Source organism: Desmodus rotundus, chromosome X (assembly GCF_022682495.2).
Source record: "Desmodus rotundus isolate HL8 chromosome X, HLdesRot8A.1, whole genome shotgun sequence".
Taxonomy (NCBI): domain Eukaryota; kingdom Metazoa; phylum Chordata; class Mammalia; order Chiroptera; family Phyllostomidae; genus Desmodus; species Desmodus rotundus.
The window spans coordinates 4,292,011-4,317,593 of NC_071400.1; the positions used below are offsets into that span (position 1 = coordinate 4,292,011).

The following is a 25,583-nucleotide window of genomic DNA, read 5'->3' on the forward strand; positions in this document are numbered from 1 at the left end:
CTTGTTGGAGAGGAAGCAGGGCCTTGCAGGGGACTACGCTTGGCGTTCAGAGGGTCTTGGGCAGACCAGATGACAATAAGCGTGCACACGCTCGGGGACTCAGGATGGCAGCTAGAGAGGGGTGGTTTATTCTTTTGGAGAAAGTCAATTAACTAAACAAGTAGCCACCTCGATTCCCAAGTGCACTTTGACTTTGCTTTACTATATAACTTGCGTGGAATTTTATCCTGACTTTGCAGTCTGAGGGCTACCTATATGCATGTACTGTGTTGCGCTTACTCCATAATAAATGTTTTATTTCATTCCATATTGATGTGGATAGATCTCTCTTTGCTGATAGGGGTTTTTGCTTCACCAACACAGAGGCAGATAGGCTGATGTGTGCAAAAAGGGTCACATCTTATATTAAAACCCCATGAAAAATATTGAGGGAGTTTAAGTGCAGCAGTGACTAACAAAATTTAAATATTTATTCCTTTGTTTCACTGCAGACATAATAAATATCCACTGTAGAATGTAATAAGTTCAATCAATGTAGACTGTAGATCTTATATAATAACTAGATACAGATTTTAGAAGACCTAAGCAAATTCTGCTAGAGGTCTGTCCCTGTAGTCCTTGATGGTCCTTGAAAAAGGTTGAACACTAAGGAATATTCTTCCTTTGAACCCGAAAGGCATGTCTGAATCATACGGAAGAAAAGGTATAGTGCATGAGAATTGTATTCAAGCTCACTGCCATATTCACAGTTGTAATACATATTCCCTATGTTATGATCCTCTCTGTTGATTACAGTTTGTTGATTATTTCCATCTGGTACTTCTATTTAATTAGTCTTAGAGTGATTCATTCTTTTTCACCCTCTCAATTGTTCTTCACTTTTTTCAGTATTTTCTGGCTGTCTAGTCTTCATAAAATTTCATTTTAGTCTTATATTCCATTTGAGCTCACCACTAAATTTTCATTAGCAATTCTTCTTTGGCCTCTCAGACTTCTTACACATGGTACAGCTATTTCTACACTTCCTAAAATGTTTCAATCTTTTATTAACTAAACATCTAGCAGGGCACACGATGTTTGTAAATATGTTTATACATTGTATTAAGTTCAAAATTGTTGTCATGTTTTTATCATTACACATTGCAGAAACTGTAAGCATAACTTCAAAAAAGATCAAGTAAATGAGCCCCATAAAATCACACAATTTTTTAAAAATTTATTTATTTATTTTTAGAGAGAGGGGAAGGGAGGGTGAAAGAAATGAAGAGAAACATCCAATGTATGAGAGATACAGCGACCAGTGGCCTCTTGCATGCCCCCAACTGGGGACCCGACCCACAACCCAGGCATGTGTCCTGATTGGGAACCGGTGTCCAGCACTCAGTGCACTGAGCCACACCAGCCAGGGCAAAACCACACAATTTTTATAAGCCATTACTACCTACATGTCATTTCTCAGTGTCAATATTTTAAAATTAACATGTGTAGCTTGGGAAGGATCATTGGATACTTACATGCTCATTCATTGGAGAGTTTACACTGATTTGCTCCCCAGATGGACCTTGGGGAAATATATCTAAGTACTTTATAGATATAGATGCAGTTCAAAGACTGCAAGGACTGGTCTGTAGCTGGGTGCCCAAGGGGGAGTGGAAAGGAGTGAGGGCTAATTAAACAGAGGCAAGATCTTGAAGAATCTCTAATACTAAGCTCGGAAGTTTGTACTTCATCCTTTATTATAAGCAATAAGATTTATTGAAAAACAGCTGTAATTTTTTACTGAGTGCTTACTTTGTGCCAGAGTAAGTTATGTATGTTAAGTGCACTCTCTCATTTAATCCTCATAACTATTCTATGGATACTATAATTATTCCCATTTTACAGATGAAACAGATTAATGGAGGTTAAGCATCCTAGCTCAAGGAAACATCCTAGCTCAAGGAAATCGTCCCTTGGTGGGTGGAGCAGACATTCAAATTTGGCTGTAATTCAAAAGCCCATTCTCTAAACCAGAGGGAGATAAGAAGGAGATTTATGTTTCACAAAGATCACTCTGGTAGAAGTATGACAACAGATTGCATTGAGACAAGTCTAAAAGCAGGGAGACTATCGAGGATGCTGTTGTAGTAGTCAAGAACTGTTAGACCCTATTCAGTGGGTCTGTCCCTTGAATGTAGAACTTATGCAAATGAATAATATGGTCAGAGAAGTTATTTAGAACAGTTTTCTGCAAGCCCTTCTGAATGATGGATTGTAGTGGAGTAGGAGAAACTAAACAATATGTTGAGATTGTTGGGACTGTCACTCTCCACCACTGAGGTGCTGGTCGAGGGGTCAGGAGAAGGTCCCTAAGCCCTACGTCCTCTTCCGATGTACGAAGCATACTGTAGCTCTTCCCATGTCACCCTTAACTTAAGGATGTTTCAACCAGGCTGTAGGAAGGGGGCTTTTATGCACTTTCATAGGTAGAGGACTGAGCTCCCACAGCGGCGCCAGCGGTGGCGGCGGTCGCCAGCGGGGGTGGGGCGCATGCGCGCGGTTGCTAGGCGACGGCAGTCAGGGCGCCGCGGCTCTTTTGGCTCTAAAGGCGCCGGGGCTGTGTGTGTAGGCAGCGGCGCCAGAGGAGGAGGAGCACGAGGATGCAGCTGCGACCGCGGCCCAAGAGGGAGCCGCCGCTGCTCTGTGGCTGTGGGGGGCTGAGGGACGGGAATCAGGCCTGGGGGTCGCGTCGCTGAGGGGACCGGGGGCGGCGGTCCCACCGGAGCTGTGGCCTAGTATACCGGGAGGGTCCGTGCCGCTGGGCGAGGGCCTCCCCTCCATTACCTCCCCTCGCCCTTCCACGTCGATGGTGGTGAAGTTGGCGGCGCCAGGGAGCGCAGGGCACCAGATTGCCTCCCTTGCACCCAGCTCCTCTTGGGGCGCTTCACTGGCCCGCGCTCACGGACACCTGCGCCGCCGCCTCCTCTCGCCCGCTGAGACCACCCCTGGCGGCGGGCGGGGGAGGGGCTGCCCCTGCAGGGGCTGAGTCGAGGAGGGCCACGACGGGGACCATAGGAGAGTAGGGGTGAGTAGTGGCACCGCACTCGCCCGGTGCTGGAGCACGTTTCCGACCTCCGGGGCCCTGGGAGGCGACCGAAGCGCTGCTTTTTCCTGCAGAAGCTTCTGACGCCTCTCCTACATCTATCTGTTCGCTGCTCCCCATTCCAATTTGAGGTAGTGTTCCTTCTCAAAACCACTGCTCTCTGGTCTCAACCCTGGAGTCCAGCAATACGGGGTCCGTGCTTAAGGCCTGGCTCTGTTTGTTGGATGCTGTAGATGCTGATTATTCTACGTACAATCCTGTACCTGGTCCCTGATTCTGGGAAAGACTTTCCCAGTGCCGAGCTCGCCCCTTCTCCCTCCTCTTGCTCTCAGGAGGCTCAGTCTCACTACAGGCTTCTCAAGAGTAGATTCTCAGGCTGCTGTTGCTCCATGCCTCAAGGCTTGAACCGGCAGCTGGAGAGGCCCCTTACTTTCAGTTTTCCTGCTACTTGTGTGCTGAGAGCTTCTGAAAGCCATGTGCCTGGCTTCTGACTCCTGACATAGGAGTTAGGAAGACTACTTACATTAAATAATAACAATAACAACAAAACAATAATAATAAAACAAACTAGCAAATACTCCATCTGACTTCCAATGTGGCATCAAACTTGAAGTAGACAAAGACTGGCTGATTGGTGGTGACAAGGGAAACAGATTTTACCAATTAATTACTCTTCACCCAGAATGACACCTCTTTTTAAATAAATATGATGAAACCTAAAATGTTCCCACTAAAAGCCAGGATGTGTTATAATCTATCTGTTCTTCCTGAGATAGCCTGCAGTTGACAGTAGTTGCTTCCACAAAAACATTGGCATGAGGGACCTGAAGTTATATTATGGACCCGATGATTAGATGCAGATCTAAAGTTGTAAGGCGCTTTTTGAAAATTAGCAACATTATCTTTGAGGAGTAAAGCTGTTTCATTAAAACCAAATGCTTGCAAAACTTATAGTTCACAGTTGAGCCCCTTCAAAATTGGACTGAATTTGGATTAATTAGTAATTTGGGTTGCAAGGTAGTTCCGTGCACAGACCATGCAAGATGGGTTTCTTTTATTTGACTTTCTTTGCTTCATACTGATTTTTAAGCCATTTCAGTTTTTTTTTTTTCAAAAAAAAAAGTGGAAAAGAAGTTCAATATCGGAAAAGCTAAATTTAGTTTTGGGTAAATGCTTTTAAGCTAAAGATTTTTTAAAAAGGATATAGATGTTATTTGTGGTTAGATAACTTTATCTAGTGAGTAAGTCAAGACTGACAACTCCCTGATTGTTTTGAATAAAATGCTTTGCTTTGGCAGTTTTCATGATGTTTGATGTACTCCTCGGTTTAAAGCACAATGTAATTCTGGTATCACTTGCAAAATAATCTTGCACGTCAGCAAGTATTGTTTTGTGAACTGGCAAACTTACATGCTTCTAGTTGTTGGATTTCCAAAGTTAACGATTGTTTTGTTTTGTTTTGGAAAAGCTCTTGATGAATTCAAGTCTGAGTTATTTGAAATAGTAATGCACTATGTGGTACTCGCTGTTTATCTTCACATACTTTTAGAAGCAGGAAGTAATTTGGATCCAGTTTAGAATTCTGTTGTAATGACTATGGCTATGAAGGTGCCACATACTTAAGAGCATTTACCTAAATTGTCATAACCACATTATAAGACAGTTAATTTTGCAAGTGAAATCAAGGCACTTGACCAGTAAACTCTGGGATAAATTAGTTTTTCTTTTTTAAAATTGATTTCAACATGCTTTTATTTTCTGTCTTCACCAAGTGCCCATTACTATGCTAGGTAGGTACTGTGGAGAATAGAACAGAGCAGGAGCTGTTTAACTTCCCAGCAGTTAAATTGCTTACCCACTGGAGTAAGAAAATGCATATATGCAACATCATGGTCAACAATTGGAACAAGAGTAGTAAAGAATTAGAGGTAAAATAATTAAAAGATCTTTGAAGGCTGGTGTTCATTTGAAAACTTTATAGAGAAAGTTAGAGACTTGGTTTAGTTTTTGATAGAAATATAGACCTTGGTGGATGACAGGAGTTCAACTAAAGCAGTTGATTTTCTAATCTTTGTGAGTATTACTATCCTGGATAAACCTAAGAGGAAGGGGACTGTCAGTGGCAATGAACTCCTTTGCAGTGGGCATAGTTTTCTTTTAATGATAAATTATATATTAAACTAATAAATTCAATAGAAATAACTTTTCAAATGTACATATTATGGAAGTCAGAATTAAAATAATCATCCTGTTTCCTGAGGCAAGTGAGAATATTTTCTAAGCAGGTATAAAGTATTAAGTTCACATATTTCTACAACCTGTTCATTTTTTTACTGTTTCCTGAGATAGTTATAGTCTAAATGTTTTGTACAAGACTGATCTGTTTAGTACCACTTTAGACTATTAATATACTTTAAAGATTATTTCTTCACAAAGTACATTTGGGAAATGCTATGAGCAACATGAACTTTGGTCCATTAAAGTATATAACTTAGTTTTAGTACTACTAATTAGTACTACTATTTCTAATATTTTCTAAAAACAAAGGCATATATCAGAGTCCTGTAATTGATGTCTATCAAAGTTTTAATAATATTAGTAATAATGCATATACTATTAATTGACAACTAACATTAGTGTTTAATTTGTAATTACAAATCTCTGCAAAACTGATTTTCCTGCTCTTCTAATAGCTTTTTGCTGTCTTGACAATTAGTTACATGACCAATAAGTCTTCTGGGTTTTAGTCAACCATTGTAAGTTGATGTTTGTGCACAGAAAAAGAATAAGAAAATATACTATAATTATTACATCAAAAGAGGGGCATGCCCCCCCAATAGAAATTCACATATTGGAATTACAAATACTACATAAAGAAATCTTGATTTAATTCATAGACTTACACTAAGGGACAATATACCCAGATTTGAAATTTTTTGAGTGTTCTATATACCATCTTATACCTCTCGTTTGATATCTTTCGCTGCAAGCAATACTCTTGATTATAGTTACTACTAATAAACTTTAATTAACAGTAGGTAGTAGTTTCAACAAATAATTGTTCTTTTGAACATACTGTACTTAAGATATAAGCTGTGAGTTAAATAAAGAAGTTATTAGTTAGAGAACAGAATGGTCCACACAGATACAGTCAATGAATATTTGATCATTGTTGGACATTAACCAGCTAACTGAAAGCAAAATATATTCCAAAGGCATTGGGATTAGTCTCCTTTAGTAAGCAAGTATTGCACATTTCTGTTCTTAGCTGCTTCTGCTGGTATCAAAAGGGAAGATGTTTGGGAAAAGTTCTGGTGAATTCAAATAATGGGCAAACTGCTGAGAAAATTAAAATTACCTTATGTCAATGTCTAAATACTATGGTTGTTTAAGGCAAGTACAGACCTTAGGTAAATTGATAAATTTCAGTGGTGGCAGCATGTGAAATAGGGTAAGGGGTTATCAGTTTCTGTTACTATATAACAGATAATTCTAAGTATTTTTTACCATATTACTGAGTCTGGAGTTAGAACAGCATTACGCTGAATTCCAGTGATGTATCCATAAGTCATAATTTTCCTATTTTTTGATTTTTAATTTTAATTGAATTTATTGGATGACATTGGTTTGAAAACCATACAGGTCATGTGTACACTCAGTTATACATCATCTGCATCGTGTGCCCATTGCCCCAAGCAAAGTCTCTTTCTGTTCCCACCCCCTATGTTTTGCTTACCTTCACCTACCCCGACTTCCCTTTCCCTCTGGTTAGACTCTGTTGTCTACGTTTGTGTTATATATATATATTTGGGGGGGTGCTCAATACCTTCTCCTTCTTTCATCCAGTCCCCCAAACCCTCTCCCCAACACGTTAAAAACTATGTATAACTTTCTTTAAATATGTAATTTTAAAAGTGTTATCATATTCTTAAGTGTCATCTTTATTATGTGAGTGGATTGAAAAATATCCCAGCTGAGCACATCTCTAAATTTTATTATGGAAGCTTACGGGAAAAATGTCTTTGATCCAACAATTTTTGGAGTGTATTTTCCTGGAACATAACTTTTCATTAAGTGAAAAATACCCACAGCCAATTCCATGAAGGAATAAAAGTGGAGAGGAGAAACTCTTAAAGTTTAGTACCTACAAATGAAATAAAGTAAAACAAAACCTTCGTATATAAGTTGTAAACTAATATTCATAAGAACAATCTCACACATAGCTATCATTCTCTTAATATCGTCTTAGAGTATAAATTGTTAACTGTCTTTGGACTCTTAGCCCCCAAAAGTTTCCCTGTGATCTGATTCTTTCCCATTTTCCTAATAACATATGCACTTCAGGGATTTGGTGGTGAGATATTGTTTCTGAAATAGAAGCTTTTGGTAGCAATTTTTAACATGCAATAAATATTAACTGAAAACTTGCAATTGAATTTTGACATGATTAATAATGAGGAAAATGGTTGTTTTCTGACAGGCTTCATTAAAACTATTGTACATTAAGCAGTACTATCTATAACCTTTTGCAGCCCTGAATTACATAGCCCCTCATTATTATGTTCAATTTCTGTACCTCATTTCCACTTTTCCTAAGCACCGTGGATACTGGTTTGTTCTTACTGCCACTTCTGAGATACTTCTTGTGGCCCGTAAATGAGTTTTACAAAATAGATTTATATTTTTAAAAAGTTACTCAGGAAATATTTTCTGTCATAGTCTAACAAGCTGAATCCATATCAAATAAGCTGCATTTGAAACTGGGTGATTTGACTGGAAGTAGCAACACGAAGAAGACTAACCCAGGTTCTCTAACTCAGGCAATTTTTGAATCACTACATTTTTTACTTGAAAAATAATTATTTTCTTTATTGTAGGAAATATAATGTCAAAACTTAGGTACTTTTTGAATAAAAGTAGGGATCCTTTCATTCAGAGCAATTCACAGTTCTTCATTACGTTCTACCATATAAACCTTAAATATTTATACTTACTTTTAAAATTTTGGTTGTAATTTTGGTGTGCTTATGCAAGGAGGCGAGCCATTCTTAACTACACCTTCTTCTCGACCTGAAGTCCTCTTAAATTTTAGAGTAAAAAAGGTGTATCTTCTCTATTTTTCCATTCTGCCTTATTGCTCCATTTTATGTTTATACAACATCTTTCAACTGAGGAATTCAAAGTGTTCTTTTTACCTTCTGTGATATTTCCTATCATCTACCTGGAACTACGTTTATCTTTCAAATTGAAAACTAGTTGACATATGAGGTGTGACCTAAGTAAAAAATTTGATTCCACTGGTCATACATAAGCTGGTCTCATTACTTATTAGTTGTTCCTTGCTCTTTGTAGGGTCAGGCGTATATTATATACTAATTCATTTAATTGTTCTTGCTGAGTTTTAGTTTAATCTCTCAATGTGCTCACAGATGCTTATCTTGTTTCTTGTCCTGTGTACTTTCAAGGCTATCATTAACTGGGTTATTTTTGCTCATCATCAGTAGATTTAATGTATTGTATTACTGCCAAATTGGTACGCATTCCTGTGATTCTGTAGAAGATGAGAAAAAGTAGGGGTATAAGAAAAATAGGTGTTAGATCCTATACGTTTCAGTATTTTCTTTTTTAAATTATATTTTATTGATTATGCTATTACAGTTTTCCTGATTTTTCCCCTTGGTCCCTCTCCACTTAGCGCCCGCTACTCCCTCAGGCAATCCCCCCAGCTTTGTTCATGTCCATGGGCCATGTGTGTAAGTTCTTTGGCTACTCCCTTTCCTACACTGTACTTTACATCCCCATGGCTATTTTGTAACTACCTATGTTTACTTCTTTTTAAAAAAGATTTTACTTATTTATTTTTAGAGAGAGGGGAAGGGAGGGAGAGAAACATCAATGTGTGGTTGCCTCTCAAGTGCCTGCCACTGGAGACCCAGCCTGCAACCCAGGCATGTACCCTGACTGGGAATCAAACTGGCGACCCTTTGGTTCGCAGGCCTGTGCTTAATCCACTGAGTGACACCAGCCAGGGCTCCTATATTTACTTCTTAATCCCCTCACCTCTCACCCATTCTCCCATGCCCCCCTCCTCTCTCTTTATCTTTAACCGTTGGCATTTTATTATGTTTGGGGGTGAGCCTCTTTGCTCCATCTTGTTTGGGACTCTCTGTGCTTCCTGGACTTGCCTGTCTATTTCCTTCGTCAAATTAGGGAAGTTTTCTTTCATGATTTTTTCAAATAGATTTCCAATTTCTTGCTCTTTCTCTTCTCCTTCTCGCACCCCTATGATGTGAATGTTGGAACACTTGAAGTTGTCCCAAAGGCTGCTTACTCTATCCTTGTTTTTTTCGGATTCTCTTTTCTTATTCTGATTGGTTGTTTTTTGCTTCCCTATGTGCCAAATCACTGATTTGATTCTTGGTTTCATCCACTCTGTTGTTTCCCTATAAATTGTTCCTGTATTTCAATTAGTGTATCCTTCATTTCTGACTGGATGTTTTTTATGCTGCTGATGTCCTCATTAAGTCCCTTGAGCATCCTTACAACCAGTGTTTTGAGCTCGCATCTGATAGATGGCTTATCTCCATATTGTTTAATTCTTTTTCTGGATTTTTAAAAATCTGTTCTTTCAGTTGGGCCATGTTTCTTTGTGTCTTCATTTTGGCAGCCTCCGTGTGTTTGTTTCTATGAATAGACACAGGTGTTTTGACTCCGTGTTTTGGTAGTGTGGCCTAATGTAGTAGGTGTCCTGTAGGGTCCAGTGGTACAGCCATCCCTATCCGTAAAGCTGGGTACTCGAGGTGTGCCTTTCATGTGGGCTGAGTACACCCTCCTCATCAGTAATCAAGTTGAGCCTTGATTACCGTTGGCAGATCAATGGGAGGGATTTACCTAGGCCAGTCAGCTGCAAGGACTGGCTGTGACCACTGACCACCACCCTCCCCCTCCGTGGAGGATCAGCTGTGCAGGGGCAGGGTGGTGGTGCCCCAACGTGGTCTGTAGCTGTCCACTGGGTGCACTGGCACTGGGGTTTCTTGGGTGGTGCAGGCCAAGGTCAGCCCCCACTTTGCCCAGGGCCACCCTGCCTGAGCTATAAAGCAGTCTGAGATGGCTGCTACTTGTACTGGGCTTGGAGATTCCCAGGCGAAGCCAAGCTGTGAATCTAGGCTGGCTTCTGCTAGTGCTGGGCCTGTGGCCCCTTAGCAAGAGGTATGAGGTCTGGGGCTTCACTGAGGCTGGCTGTTACTTGTTTGAGAGGATGTAGGAAGTTGTGAAACATGAACCAAGACCATACATTCATGTGGAAAAGCAGCTTTGGTGGGCCAGTAAGCTGGGTGGGACCGAGTCTCTGGGGATCTCCAGGGCAGGGCAAACAGTGTTAGCCAGGTTGATGGAGTCTCAGATATGGCACCAGTCTGCTGGCTCTGTGGGGGGAAGGCCCAGAAGACGGACAATGGCCTCTGCTTGCCTTGATGCCAGTCACCTCAACGTCCCTCTGCATGCCACTGGTGCCCCTCAAGCCACCTCCCCGGCACTGGAGTCCAGAGGGGGTGAGTCTATGTGTGGGTTCTTTAAGAGGAACTGCTTGGGACTCTAGAAGTTTTTTCCACCGACTCAATCCCGGCTGTTTTTTGCAGCCAGAAGTTATGGGGGCTTATCTTCCTGGCACTGGAACCCTGGGCTGGGATTCTTTGCTCCCGAGATATCCCTCCTCAGTTTTTATCCACAACACATGGATGTGGGGCCAGTCTGTACCGTGACTGCACCCCTCCTACCAGTCTGGATGGATGTGGTTTCTTTAATTCCGTAGTTGTCTGACTTCCATTCAACCTGATTTCTGTCAATTCTAAGCGATGGTGGTTCTATAATTTAGTTGTAATTTTTGTTGTGGTTGTGCAAGAGGCGAGCCATGTCTGCCTGTGTTGCCATCTTGTCCAGAAATGAGTTTTTTCTTAATTTATAATAACTTTGGTAGAATAGTTCTAGAATGGTTAAAGTTTTCAACTTTAGAATAGTATTTTATGAACTGCAGTTTTCATGGCTTCCTTGTACATGCAGTAACTAGATCTAGGCAAACAAAATATTTCCCTTCAGGATCTTGGTTTAATAAATAAATGAAAATGATATGTAGTTAGTATATCAATGAACATATGTAAAAAGATCTAATGTATTTAAATGTGCTTGGAAGCATTTTTTCTTTTAAGTACTTTCAATATTTTCTGTACTATCTTGTTTACACTATTAATTTGCTTAGCAAACTTTTTTTTCCTAAATAATACTAAGGTCAATTTAATCTCAGCCCCTTTCTGAATTATCACATATTCTGAATCAGTGGTGCCCAAATTATAGTACAATAAAATGTCTTTAATTCAAACCCCACTAATCAAAAATTTATCACAGCCTGGATGTAGTATTTATGCCAAAAATACCTTCAGTAGGATGTCTAACCCATGCTGCTGATAGATTATACTGTACGAGAGGAGCAACCAGAGCCCTGCCAGAGGTTAGGGACATCAGAGCTTCTTTACTGGCTGTAAAAGCATTGATACTGAATTAAAATAAGTGCTAGGAGGGAAGAAAGTAGGAACCATCTAGGTGTTTAAAATGTCTTCTAAGTGCTCTGTTGAGTATATGAGAATTAAGATATTAAGTGCATTGGGCTGTTTACAAGAAAAGAGATTTGAACATCAGTTAAGAGTTTAAGCAAAATTGGGGCACTCGTTATGGTGTACTACTTTCAGATGTTTTTACAACTGCAGTAGTCATATTATTTGCGTGTAAATTCTGTACACTTACAAATTCTTCTTATCAGTTCATCAGAGTAAGAAAGTAAAATGTGCATTAAAAGTTATGCCTAGGACTCCTAATATGTTGATGATGTTGCAACAGCTCTGAAGCTAATAAAAGTTCAGGATGTCTGTCCCTCTTCTCCAGTTCTGAATTAATAATCATGTAATGCATGCATGCATGTTGCTACAGATTCATTCTACTTATATGATGCAGTAAGCTCTGAAAGCCAGCATTTCTGGTGTTTTGGAATGAAATTCTTCTAACAAACTGGAATGAATGTCAAAGTAAACCAGGATAGTGCACAACTACACCTAGTAACAGTGTTGCTAGAAGCTTCTTATTTACCTTTTGGGAGGGGAGAAAGGCTAGTTCTTTGTTTTATGCCTTCTATAGTAAAGATAATTTCCCTCTACTGTGTTAACTCATTGCTCTTTACTTATAGAACTTAGATTTTGGGAGTAAGAGCAGAGATCATGGGATCAACTAGAATAAAATTTTAGCCTTCTGGAATTTTTTTAACTAATTAGAACTCTCCATCTCCTACCCCTTTACCATTATGGGTGAGAGGAATAGAAACTAAGAATTTGTGTGACACTTTTCTTACCACTAAACATCTAGTGCAGCTTAGGAATTAGTGAAATCTATTTAATTTTTAGTAGTCTTCTCTAACAGAGGCAGGCAGAAGCTTAGGAAAAAAGTTTTTAATCACTTGATTTTGGAAGGGAATTTGTGTATTTTATTTGAAAATGAATGTTTCTAATCTTAGTCTCAGAGACTTAGTTAACTAAAGGCTATTGAATAAAATATCTTGGTTAATGATTTTTCTACTTAACTAAGGATCAATCTACGTATGTAGTGAAACTGGGTGAGGATGCTTTGCATAAGATGTCTAGGCAGGGGTGTCCAACCTGCAGCTCGCGAGCCGCATGCAGCCCAGGATGGCTGTGAATGCAGCCCAACACAAAATCATAAATTTACATAAAACATTATGAGATTGTTTTTTGTGATTACGTGTCCCTGTATAGTTAATGTGGGGCCCAAGACAACTGTTCTTCTTCCACTGTGGCCCAGAGACACCAAAAGGCTGGACACCCCTGGCTCTAGAGAATTAATTTGTGCATAATTTTCTTTGTTGACCACTGACCCATTTGTGTCTTTCTTGATTAAGGATTTTTGGTTGCAAATAATAAAGGTCTACTTCAAAGTAAATGGAAAAGAAAAGAATTTATGTTAAGGGTACAAGCAGTTCTTGTGGATCTCAAGGGCAGAAAGTACAGTGTAGGCACATGAGAAACTATAACTAGGAATCAAAGGCTGTCAATGGCTAAAGGAGGCTTTCCTTCTCCTTTATCTTCCTCCACCCCCAATCCCCAGGGTCAGAGAGTCTCCTGTTTATCTCTGTTCCTTTCAACTTGTGTGCTTTGTTCTTCTCGCTCCCTCAGCACAGAGCCAAACATGGCTTATCTTAGGGCTCCCAAGTTTACATATTGTAAATTTAGGCAATCAGCAGATAAACTAGCATTTCTGAATCCCAATTCCTGATTCTCATTGACTTAGTTTGGATCAGATATCAATCTAGTATCTGAGTATCTATGGCTGGGAAAGCAAGATCATTTGGCATAAATACGGCTATTAGGCCCCAGCCCTAAGTGTGGGGACATACAGTTCCTACAGAAAGGGAGGTGTAGGATGCATGGAATCTCAGATGGTATCTATCTACCATGGAGTATAATCAGAAATAGATCATATTTGCTTATTTTCATTCATAGAACAAGAATAAACATTAGCTATCATATTATGTAGTCTCCTTATATTAAAGAGAAATCTGAAGCCCAGAGATGACTTAAAAAATTATCTAAGGTCACATGAAAAGCTATAACTGCAATCCTAACCTTGTGGTTTCTAGTTTTTCCTAAATGCTGGCAGCCAAGTAACCCAAGTATCTATTAAAATGTTAACACATTTAAAAAAAACTTTTATTTATTCATTTTTAGAGAGAGAGTAAGGGAGGAAGAGAGGGAAAGAAACATCAATGTGTGGTTGCCTCTAGTGCATCCCCCCACCGGGGACCTGGCCCACAACCCAGGCATGCGCCCTGACTGAGAATCGAACTGGTGTCCCTTTGGTTTGCAGCCTGGCACTCAATCCACTGAGCCATACCAGCCAGGGCTGTTAACACACTTTAAAAGAGATCTTTAAAATATAAATTAATTTTTGAGGAATTTTTTTGTCTAAGCAAAGTATATATAGAAGAAAAGCAAAATTGCTCTCCCATATTAATACAATGAAGCAGAAAACATCAGAAGTCCATGTTTTCAAAGGTAACTTTAAAGAAGAAATATAAAGACAGAGGGTGATTTTGAAGAGCAGACAAATAATTGGACTATATGATTTAGTGTTGCTAGGCTTAAAGAAGGAATCCTATAAATATGACATTTTGACTACTGGGAAACCTAGATTATAAACCAAATCTGTTTTCTACCTTTTTAAAAATGATTTTATTTCTTTTTAGACAGGGGAAGGGAGGGAGAAAGAGAGAGAAACATCAATGTGTGGCTGCCTCCCATGCACCCTGCACCAGGGAACCTGGCCTGCAACCCAGGCATGTGCCCTAACTGGGAATCGAACCAGCAACCCTTTGGTTTACAGGCCGGCACTCAGTCCACTGAGCCACACCAGCCAGGGCTGTTTGCTCCCTTTTGTCCTATGCTTTCATTTACGACTAACATTTATTCATTGAGTGCTATGCACCCAGCCCTGCTTTAGGCACTGGGTATACAGTGGTGAACAGAACACAGTTCCTGCACTCATGGAGTTTGCATTTGAGAGGATTATTCAGGCAGGGAATAAACAAATAATGTATGATATATATTGCCAGATATTGATAAGGGATATGAAGCTGGTAAGCCAGAGAGAGGGTAAAGAATAACAAGTGGTGGTATTTTCTATTGCGGTGGTCAAGGAAGTTGTCTCTGATGAAATAACACTGAGCAGAGACCTGAATGAAGCAAGAGAGTGGGATGTATGAATTGTCCTGCTCTCTTGCGGGAAAGAGAAAGAGCATTTCAGGTTGAGAGAAGAGGATGTACAAAGGCCCTGAGGTGTGAAACCTGCTTGGTGTGTTCAAAAACAGCAAGGAGGCCAATGTAACTATAGAATGTAGAGAAGGAGGAAGACAGAAAGTGTCAAGAATTTATTCAGAGGCCAAATCATGTAGGACTTCTAGGACAAAATAGGAGTTTTGGGTTTTAATCTGTGTGATGAAAAGACACTGGGAGGATGGGAGAAAGGAACTTGACTTGATTTACATGTAAAGAGAATATTCTGGTTGCTGTGTGGAGAATAAACGTCAAGAGGGAAAGAGAAGAAGCAGGAAGACCAGTTAGGAGGATGTTACAGTAATCTAGGTGAGAGAAAAATGGATTAGAGTCATAGTAGTGGCGGAAATGAAAAGTAGATTCTGAATAGATAGAGAGATGGATAGATAGATGGATAGATCTGAAGTATATTCATATACATAAGTACATATACCTCATACATATATATATATAATTTTTGATTCATAGGAAGTTGTTATAAATATACAGGGAGATCATGTGTACCTTTCATCTGGTCTTCCCCAATATTATGGTGCATTACTGAAGTACAATATCAAAATCTGGAGAATTGATATGGATCTTATTCAGATTTCCCCACTTATATAAGCACTTGTGTGTGTAGCTTCATGTAATCACCACATCAAGATACTTAACTGTATCAATCACACGGCTCTCTCATTGTAACCCTTTATTATGCCATACTTACCGCCTTTGTCTCCTTCCCGAGCCCCTGACCTCTAATCTCTTCTCTGTTTTTATAATATATAATTTCATGAGTGTCGTATAACAGACCTCTTTATCCCTAGTCATTTTCTTTTCTCTGAAGTGTACTTTGTGTGAAAGTGGTTTTTTAAACATTCATTTTTCAATGTTAAATCTTTTTTCCCCATCCATTTATTTACTGGTACTTTCAATCTACACGTTTTTATGTTTGAAGTAAAATTTTTGTAGACAGCATATACTACACCATGTTTTTTAAAAATTTTAAGAGAGAGTGGCAAGATTTATTAGACTGAAAAGAGATAGTACACCCTCAGAAAGGCAGAGAGCCCACGCGCTGTAGTAGTGGCTGGGTGGACTCAGGAAAGGAAGTTAACATGGGCAAAAGGGAGAGTCCCCTGCTGCTGCTCACTGCTCCCCTGGTTATAATTCTCGTCGGGACCCTTAGAGTTTAGGAGAAAAGAGGGCAAAAAAGAACATGCCGGAGAGAGGATCAGGAGCATGCTCCAAGGAGGGTGAGCCTAAACCATGTGCTTTTAATCCATTCTGCCAAAGTCTGTATGTTAATTGGTGCATTTAGACTACTTATATATTAAAACAATGATTAATAGGTCAGGACTACACCTTCCATTTTTTACTATGGTAAAAAACCCATGTAACATGAGATCTAACCCCTTAAATTTTTAAGTGTTCTGTTCAGTAAAGCATTGTACAGCAAATCTCTAGAACTTTTTCATCTTGTATGACTGAAACTGTATACTCATTGAACAGCAGCTCCCCATTTCCCCTCCCCCCAGCCCTTGGCAACCACCATTATGCTTTATGCTTCTATGAGTTTGACTATTTTTAAAAATTTTATTCATTACTATTTTTTTAAAGAGAGGGGAAGGAAGGGAGAAAGAGAGGGAGAGAAACATTGACCTCATAGAGAAACATCGATCAGTTGCCTCTTGTACGTGCCCACAACCTAGGCATGACCAGGAATTGAACCAGCGACTATATGCTTTGTGGGATGGTGCTCCAACCAACTGAGCCACACCAGTCAGGGCATTTTTGACTACTTTAGATTCCTCATTTAAGTGGAATCATATAATATCTGTTGTCTGTGGCTGGCTCATTTCACTTAGCACAATGTCCTCAAAGTTTATTCATGTTGTAGCATGTAACAGGATTTCCTTCTGTTTTTTAAGACTGAATAATATTCTGTTGTATGTATCTACCACATTTTCCTTACCTACTCATCTTTCAATGTACATTTAGGTTGTTCCCTCCTCTTAGCTATTGTAAATAATGCTGCAATATACACGTGAGTGCAAATAATTCTTAGAGATCTTATTTTCAGTACTTTTCGATAAACACCCAGAACTGGTATTGATGGTATGTTTTTAAAAATGGTAGTTGAAATTTTTTTTTTGAGGAACCTCCATTCTGTTTTCCATAGCACCTGCACCATTTTACATTCACCAAACATGGCACAAGGTTTGTAGTTTCTGAATATTCCCACCAACATTTCTTTTCTGTTTGTTTTTTCTGTTTGTAATGGCCATCCTAACAGGTGTGAGGTAATATGTATTTGGTTTGGGATTACATTTCCCTGATAATTAGTAATGTTGAATATCTTTTCATATACTTGTTGGCCATTTGTATGTCTGGTTTGGAAAACTGTTTATGCAAGTTGTTTCCTTATTGTTGTTTTTTTAATCCAAACCCGACATGCTTATTGATTTCAGAGAGAGGGGAAGGGAGGGAGGGAGACAGAGGGAGAGAAATATGAATTAGTTGCCTCTCATATGCACCCTACGGGGCGTTGAACCCACAACCTAGGTATGTACCTTCACTGGGAATTGAACCCTCGACCTTTCAGTGTACAGGACAACACTCCAGCCAACTGAACCACAACAGCCAGGGCCGTTTTCTTGTTTTTTAATTGGGTTATTATTAGTACAGTATTATTATTTTTCAGTATTGAGTTGTAGGAATTGCTTAAATATTTTAGAAATCAATCCCTTGTCAGAAACATGATTTGCAAATAGTGTCTCCCATTTCATATGATGCCTTTTTAATCTGTTGGTGATCTATTTTGCCACGTAGATGCTTTTTCGATTGATAGACTCCTATTTGTCTATTTTTGTTTTTGTTGCCTATACTTTTGGTGTCATGTCCCAGAAATCATTGCCAAGACCAATGTTATGAAGCTTTCCTTCTGTGTTTTCTTCTAAGGAGTTTTATGATTTCAGGTCTTAACATTTAACTTTTTAATCAATTTTGAGAGGGATTTTATGTATCATGTTAAGGTTGAATTTTATTTTCTTATTAGTGGATATGCAATTTTCCAATCCCATTTATTGAAGAGTCTGTCCTTTTCCCCATTGTGTATTCTTGGCACCCTGTCAAAGATCAGTTAACCATATATGCATGGGTTTATTTCTGGGCTCTCTATTCTGTTCCATAGGTCTATATGTCTGTCTTTATGCTAGTACCATGCTGTTTTTTAAAAAATATTTTATTTATTTATTTTTAGAGAGAGGGGAAGGGAGGGAGGAGAAGGAAAGAAGCATCAATGAGAGAGAGAAATATTGATGGATTGCCTCTCATATGCACCCCTACCAGGGACTGAACATGCAACCCAGGTATGTGCCCTGGCCAGGAATTGAACCAGCGACCTTTGCTTTGCAATATGACAACCAACCAACTGAGCCACACGCTGGTCAGCACTAGTACCATGCTGTTTTAATTACTGTGGTTTTCTAATATGTTTTGAAAACAGGAAGTGTGAGGACTCCAGCATTGTTCTTTTTGCTTAACATGTAGGGTCCTTTGTGGTTCCATTTGAATGTTAGGGTTTTTTAATTTTGTGTAAAAAATGCCATTGGGATTTTGATAGGGATTGCATTGAATCTATAGATTGCTCTGGGTAGTAGAGACATTTTAACAGTATTAAGTTTCCCAATACATGAACATGGGATGTCTTTCCAATTATTTGTGTCATCTTAAATTTCTTCCAAAATTGTTTTGTAGTTTTCAGTGTACAAGTCTTTAGCCTCTTTAAGTTTATTCCTAATTATTTTAATTTTGATGCTATTGTAATTGTGATTGTGTTCATAATTTTCTATGAAATTATTCATTCTTGTGTATGGAAATACAACTGCTTTTTATATATTGATTTTTTTATCCTGAACTGTACTGAATTTATTCTAAAAGGTATTTGTGTGTGTTTGCGTGACACGTGTGTGTGTGTGTGATCTTAGGATTTTCTATATATAAGATCATGCCATTTGTGAACAGATAATTTTACTTCTTTTGTTCTGACAATGGCTTTTTAATTTTCTTTACTTGCCTAATTGCTCTAGCTAGCAATAATCTTCAGTAGTTGAATGGCAGTGGTGAGAGTGGGCATCCTTGCCTTGTTTCTCATCTTTGAGTAAAAGCTTTCAGTTTGGTCATGATCTATAATCCTTCTGATATGTTGTTGAGATCAGTTTCTTAAATTTTGTTGAGAATTTTTGTGTTTATATTACCAGAGACATTGATCTATATGTTTTATTCTTGTAGAGTCCTAATCTGTCCTTGGTAATAAATTTGTAAGTCCTGGCTGGTGTGGCTCAGTGGATCGAGTGCTGGTCTGAAAACCAAAGGGTTGCCAGTTCAATTCCCAGTCAGGGCCCTTGCCTGGGTTGCAGACCTGGTCCCTGGTGGGGGGCGCGTGAGAGGCAACCACACATAGATGTTTTTCTCCCTCTCTTTCTCCCTCCCTTCCCCTCTGTCTAAAAATAAATAAATAAAAATCTTTAACAAAAGTAAAAAAAAATTTGTAACTGTTCCCTTCTCTCCAGTTTTTTGGAATTGTTTGAGAAGGATTGGTATTAATTCTTCTCTAAATATTAAGTAAAATTCACCAGTGAAGCCATCTGTCCCTGTGCTTTTTTGTATAGAGATTTTTAAAATTATTTTTTATTTAAATATAGTTGGTATATTGTCTTATATTGCTTATATTAGTTTCAAGTGTACAATATAGTGATTTGACATTTTCATACCTTATGATGTGCTCACCCCACTAACTCTAGTAGTCACCTGTCACCGCGTAAACTTATCTCAATCTCTCCTTCTTCATTATTTGTTTGTTAACATTTTCTTCCTGAATCAGTCTTGGTAGGTTGTACACTTCCAGGAATTTATCTGTTTCTTCTAAGATTATCCAATTTGTTGGCATATTTTGTTCACAGTAGTCTCTTATATGCTTATTTATTTTTGTGTTATTAGTTATAATGTCTTCTCTTTGATTTCTGATTTTATTTATTTGAGTCTTCCCTCTTTTTTTTTTCTTTTTAGTTAGCCTTGCTAGTTTGTCAGTTTTATCTTTTTGAAAAGCCAGCTCTTAGTTTTGTTGATTTATTTCTGTTGTTTTTCTGGTTTCTATTTGATTTATTTCTGCTCTGATTTTTCTTAGTTCCTTCTGCTTTGGGCTTAGTTTCTTCTTTTTCTAGTTTCTTGAGGTATAAAGTTAGGTTGTGTATTTGGGATATTTCTATTTTCTTAATGTAGGCATTTCTCACTAAAAATTTACCTTTCAAAACATTTTGCAGCATCACTTGGGTTTGGTGTGTTGTGTTTTCACTTTAATTTTTCAAAACATTTTTAAATTTTAAATTTTTGTTTTCGATTTTAGAGAGAGGGGAAGGGAGGGTGAAAGAGAGGGGGAATAAGCATCAATGTAAGAGAGAAACATTGACTGGTTGCCTTCTGTACATGCCCCAACATTGAACCAGTGACCTTTGAACCAGTGACCTGATCATTGAACCAGTGACCTTTCGGTTTGCACACAGGGCCCAACCCACTGAGCCTCACCTGCCGGGGCTCATTTTAATATGTTTTGAGATCTTTTTTAACTATTGATTTCTTTTTTGACCCATTGATTGTTCAGATGTGTGTTTAATTTATACATATTTATATATTCCCCAGCTTCTCTCTCATTGATTTCTAGTTTTATACTACTGTGGTCAGATAAGATACTTGGTTTGAATCTTCTTAAATTTTCTGAGATTTGTTTTGTGTCCTATCATATGGTTATCATAGGTAATGCCTGTATGCTCTTAAGAAAAACACATATTCTACTCCTGTTGGATGCAGTGTTCTATAAATGTCTATTAGGGCCATTTAGTCTAATGTATAGGTCAAGTTTATTGTTTCCTTGTTGATTTTTTATCTGGATGATCTGTTGATTGCTCACAGTGGGCTCCTGAAGTCCCCTACTGTTATTGCATTGTTTTCTACTTTTCCCTTTATATCTGGTAATACTTGCCTAATGTATTTAGGTGCTCCAATGTTGTGTGCACGTCCATTTACAATTGTTACATATTATTGATGAGTTGACCCATTTATCATTATATAATGACTCTTTGTGTCCCCTGTTACTGTTTTTGCCTTAAAGTCTATTTTGTCAGATGTAAGTGTAGCTGCCTCTACTTTCTTTTGGTTTCCACTTGCATGGAATATCTTTTTCAACCCCTTCATTTTAAGCCTTTCTGTGTCATTGAAGCTAAAATGAGTCTCTTCCTGTTAGCATATAGTTTTTTTAATTCATCCAGCCACTGTATACCTTTTCATTGATTAATTCAATCTACTTACATTTTGATTTATTGATATGCGAGAACTTATACTTTCATTTGTCAAGTGTTTTCTGGTTGTTTCATATTTCCATTGATTCTTTTTCAAGCTGGGTGGGACTGAGTCTCTGGGGATCTCCATGGCAGGGCAAACAGTGTTACCTAGGTTGATGGAGTCTCAGATACCTCACCAGCCTGCCAGCTCTGTGGCTCTGTGGCTCTGTGAGGGGAGAGTTCAGAAGAGGGACAATGGCCTGTCTTTCTTACTGGGAGAAGGATTTCCCCCAGCTCTACCCTTGATGCCAGACACTTCAGTTCCTCCCAGTATGCCACTGGTACCTTTCAAGCTGCTACCCCAGTGCTAGACCTCAGAGGGAGTGAATCTGACTAAGTTCATGTGTGTGTTCTTCCCAGGGAACTGCTTGGGACTCCAGAAGTTTCTTCCACTGACTCGATCCCTGCTGGTTTTTTGCAGCCAGAAGTTATGGGGGCTTGTCTTTCTGGCACTGGAACCTTGGGCTGGAGGGCCTGATATGGGGCTGGGACTCCTCACTACCAAGATATCCCTCCTGAATTTTTATCCATGACGCATACTTGTGGGGCCAGCCTGTTTCACGTCTATGCCCCTCCTACCAGTCTAGATGGATGTGTTTTTTTTTAATTCTGTAGTTGTCAGACTTCCATTCAACTCGATTTCTGATGGTTCTTAGTGATGGTTGTTCTATAGTTTAGTTGGAATTTTGATTTGATTGTGTAAAGTTGAGCCATGTTTACCTATGCCTCCATCTTGACTGGAAATACTATAATTATTTTTAATGCTCTTTTCAGTTTGACCTTTATACTATAAACACACCATCCTATTACACATTTACAGTTTTATAGTTTGGACCTCTACTAGTGTGTGTTATACTTTTGTATGTCTACATGCCACTAGTTAGTATTTTTTGTTTTAGCTTGAACAACTTCTTTCAGCACTTGTGGTCTAGCAGTGATAAACTCTTTGAACTTTGTCTGTGAAAGTACTACACTTCATATTGGAAAAATAACTTTTCTGAATACAGTATTATTGGCTGGCAATTTTCACCTTTCAACACTTTGAATATGACATTCCATTCTCATCTGGGCTGAAGATTTCTGCTGGAAATCCCCCAATACCCTAGTGGGGATTCCTTTTTGTGTTACCATCTTTTTTTAAATTAACTGTTTTTAGAATCATTTCTTTAACTTTTATTTTCCAGGTTGATTATAATGTGTTAGAGGGGCGGATTTTTTGCATTGAGTTAGTAGGGAGAGAACTGGTCCAGGCTTGTGAAGTTCTCAATTGTCATCTCCGTTCTCCCTCTCTTCTTAGGATTCCTGATTTTTATTAATATTTGTTTTTTAGTATGAATCCTTCATAAATATATACTATTTAGGCTTTCTTTGCTCCTTTTCATTCTTTTTTCTTTGTTACCTTTAACTGGGTTATTTCAAAATTTAAGACAGGACATTGTGGACATCACTTATTCATGGTGTCCCCAGGAGTCAGAGATGTTTCAATGGCCAATAGTATAGACAACTCATACATTCTATCTTCCATTTGCTCTACTTTACTGCAGATCCCCTCTGTTACATTTTTAATTTCATTCATTGTATTCTTCAGCTCCAGAATTTGTGGATTTTTTTTTATGGTTTCTGCCTCTTTGGTAAACATTTCATTTTGATCAAATGTTTCTTTCAAGATTTCATTGAATTGTTGTTGTGAATTTTCTTGTAGCTTATGGAGTTCCTTCAAAACAGAAATTTTAACTTCTTTATCAGTGAGATCACAAAATTCTCTGCCTTTGAGCTCAGTTATTATGGAATTATTATTTTGTTTTTTAAGATGGCATATTTTGTTGATTTTTTACATTCCTTGTCATTTTGTGTTGTTGCTTTTGTATTTGAGTTAGCATGTCCTTAAATCTTTGCTAGTTATTTTCAGATGGAGTATTCTGTTTGATGGTGTTATTATCTGGAGTTTTCTCTGTCTTTGTAGTATAGTAGTACATCTGCTGCACTGTCCTTGCTTTCTCTTGTGGCAGAATTCTTAAGCTTTTATGTCTTGTCCGGTTCTTACAACTTACCAGGTTGGCTACTGGGATCCTCTCTTTGTTTTTTAGAAGGTGATGCTATAGCTCAAGTTTGTACTTTCTACCTTGCTCATACACTGAGGCCTCTCTGTCTACTGGAGGTCCTTATCATGCACTGCACACAGAGGTCCAAACAGGGGACCAGTCTCAGAGTGGAAAGAAGTTTGGGTTTATTACTTAGTGTGTTGAGATTGCCTGTGGACCTAGCAGAGAGACCCCTGAGTGTGGCACTCACAGAGGTTCATGGATGGACTTCCTGCTGAGTGCAACCCCTTTATTACCCTTTGAAATTCTTTCTTTCGCCCTGACTGGTGTGGCTCAATTGGTTGAGCATTGTTCCAGAGGGCAAAAGGCCACTGGTTCGATTCCCAGTCATGGCACGTACATGGGTTGTGGGCCAGGTCCCCCGTTGGGGTGCTTACAAGAGGCAACTGATCGATGCTTCTGTCTCACATCCATGTTTCTCTCCCTCTCTTTGTCCCTCCCTTCCCTTCTCTAAAAATAAATAAAATCTTTAAAAAAATAAAGTCTTTCAATCTCAGAGGTCTATTTATTTTTATTTTTTAATAAATTTATTTGGGGTAACATTCATTAATAAAATTATATATGTTTCAAGTGTACAGTTCTATTCTTATTTGCCTCTTTCCAAATAACCTGTCTCCCTCCAGTCATGGAGGTCTCACCTTAGTACTCTTGGTGCTCCTGAGGTAAAAGAGGTTTCACCAGATGCATGCTGTATCACTAGGTTAACTAGGCTCTCTCTCAGCACTCTCTCCCCAGAGGGAGAAGTCACTGCCGTCCAATAGGTCAGCCCTCTCTACTATATCGTTGGGGGTGGGTGGTGCTGGGAAAATTTCTTACTGCTGCCTCTGCTGCAACCAAACTTATATTTTTTTCCATTACCATACTGGAATCTCCCTAAAGAAAGATGGATTTCTGCAAATTCTGCCTCATGTGTGGAAATCTGCCAAGGTCAGCATTATCCAGGATTTTTCCTGATTGGTCTGAGCAGGTTTGCTAGCTCTATAGTTTCCAAAGCTGAGATCTGTACTGAGATCTGTCTCCTTATTATTGTCAGATGCACTGGTGGCCAAGACTTCTCTTGGGTCCCTTGATGTAGGTGCTAGGTTTTACAGTGGTTCTTTTGTTCATGGATGGATGTCTAATTCATTGTTCAAAAAGGAGGACAAAAAGGAGGAATGTCTTATGCTACTGTGATTCTCTTATATCCCTTTTGGTTGACATGTTGGTTTTTCAAGGATGTGTTGTTTCATGTCCGCATATGTGAGAATATTCTAACTTTCATTTTGCTATTCATCTCTAATTTCAGTGCATCGAGATCAGAGTAGATACTTATGCTTTCAGTCTTCTTAATTCTTAAATTTCTTAAGACTTGTTTTGTGATGTAAAGTGATTTATCCCAGGGAATATTCTATCTGTACTTATGAAGAATAAATACTCTACTGTCATTGGGTTTTACCCCCCCCACACACACACACACAGTTGTGAGTATACAAAAACAAAGTTTATTCTTGTATTATTATTTATTAATTATTATGTCACTTTCCACGTGAACAACTGTAAACCTCCTTTTGCCCCACCCTGTGCGTGTGTGCATCTGTCAGGTCCGTGGTGTTCCGAGTGGTTTACAGCGTGCAGGTTCTCTGTTTTCTTATGGATATTCTGTAGTCTGTACGGGTGTTCCATCCATGATTGAATCTGAGGTACTGAAATCTCCTACTATTGTTGTGCTGCTCTCTACTTCTCCCTTTAGTGTTCTCAATGTTTGACTCATATATTTGGAGTTTCTGATGTTGATGGCATATATATTTATAATTGTTATACATACTTGTTGAACTAACTTTTACCATTATAAATATCTTTCTTTGTTTCTGTGACAGTTTTTGACTTAAAGTCTATTTAGTTTAATGTAAATATGGCCACCTATTCTTTTCATTACCATTTCCATAGAATATTTTATTCCATCCTTTCACTTTTGGCCTATATATGGCCTTAAATCTAAAATGAGTTCTTTGTAGGCAGCATATAGTGAGATTTTTAAAAATTCATCCAGCCACTCTATGTATTTTCATTAGAGTAAAATCTATTTACATTTCAAGTCATTGTTGACAGGGAAGGACTTAAAACTGCAATTCTGTTGTTTTCTGTCTATTTTGTA

At 38.6% G+C, this 25,583-nt stretch overlaps 1 protein-coding gene across 6 annotated transcripts in view; it reads left to right on the plus strand.

Annotated features, from left to right (window-relative positions):
* The first annotated feature begins 2,604 nt into the window (after positions 1-2,604).
* Positions 2,605-25,583, plus strand: part of ZC3H12B (zinc finger CCCH-type containing 12B) — an 83,082-nt gene continuing 60,103 nt past the window's right edge. For all 6 annotated transcript variants that reach the window (XM_053917529.2, XM_053917533.2, XM_053917532.2 and 3 more), the window contains exon 1: positions 2,605-3,064. The gene's annotated coding sequence lies outside the window, so the exon portion shown is untranslated. The remainder of the gene's footprint in view (positions 3,065-25,583) is intronic.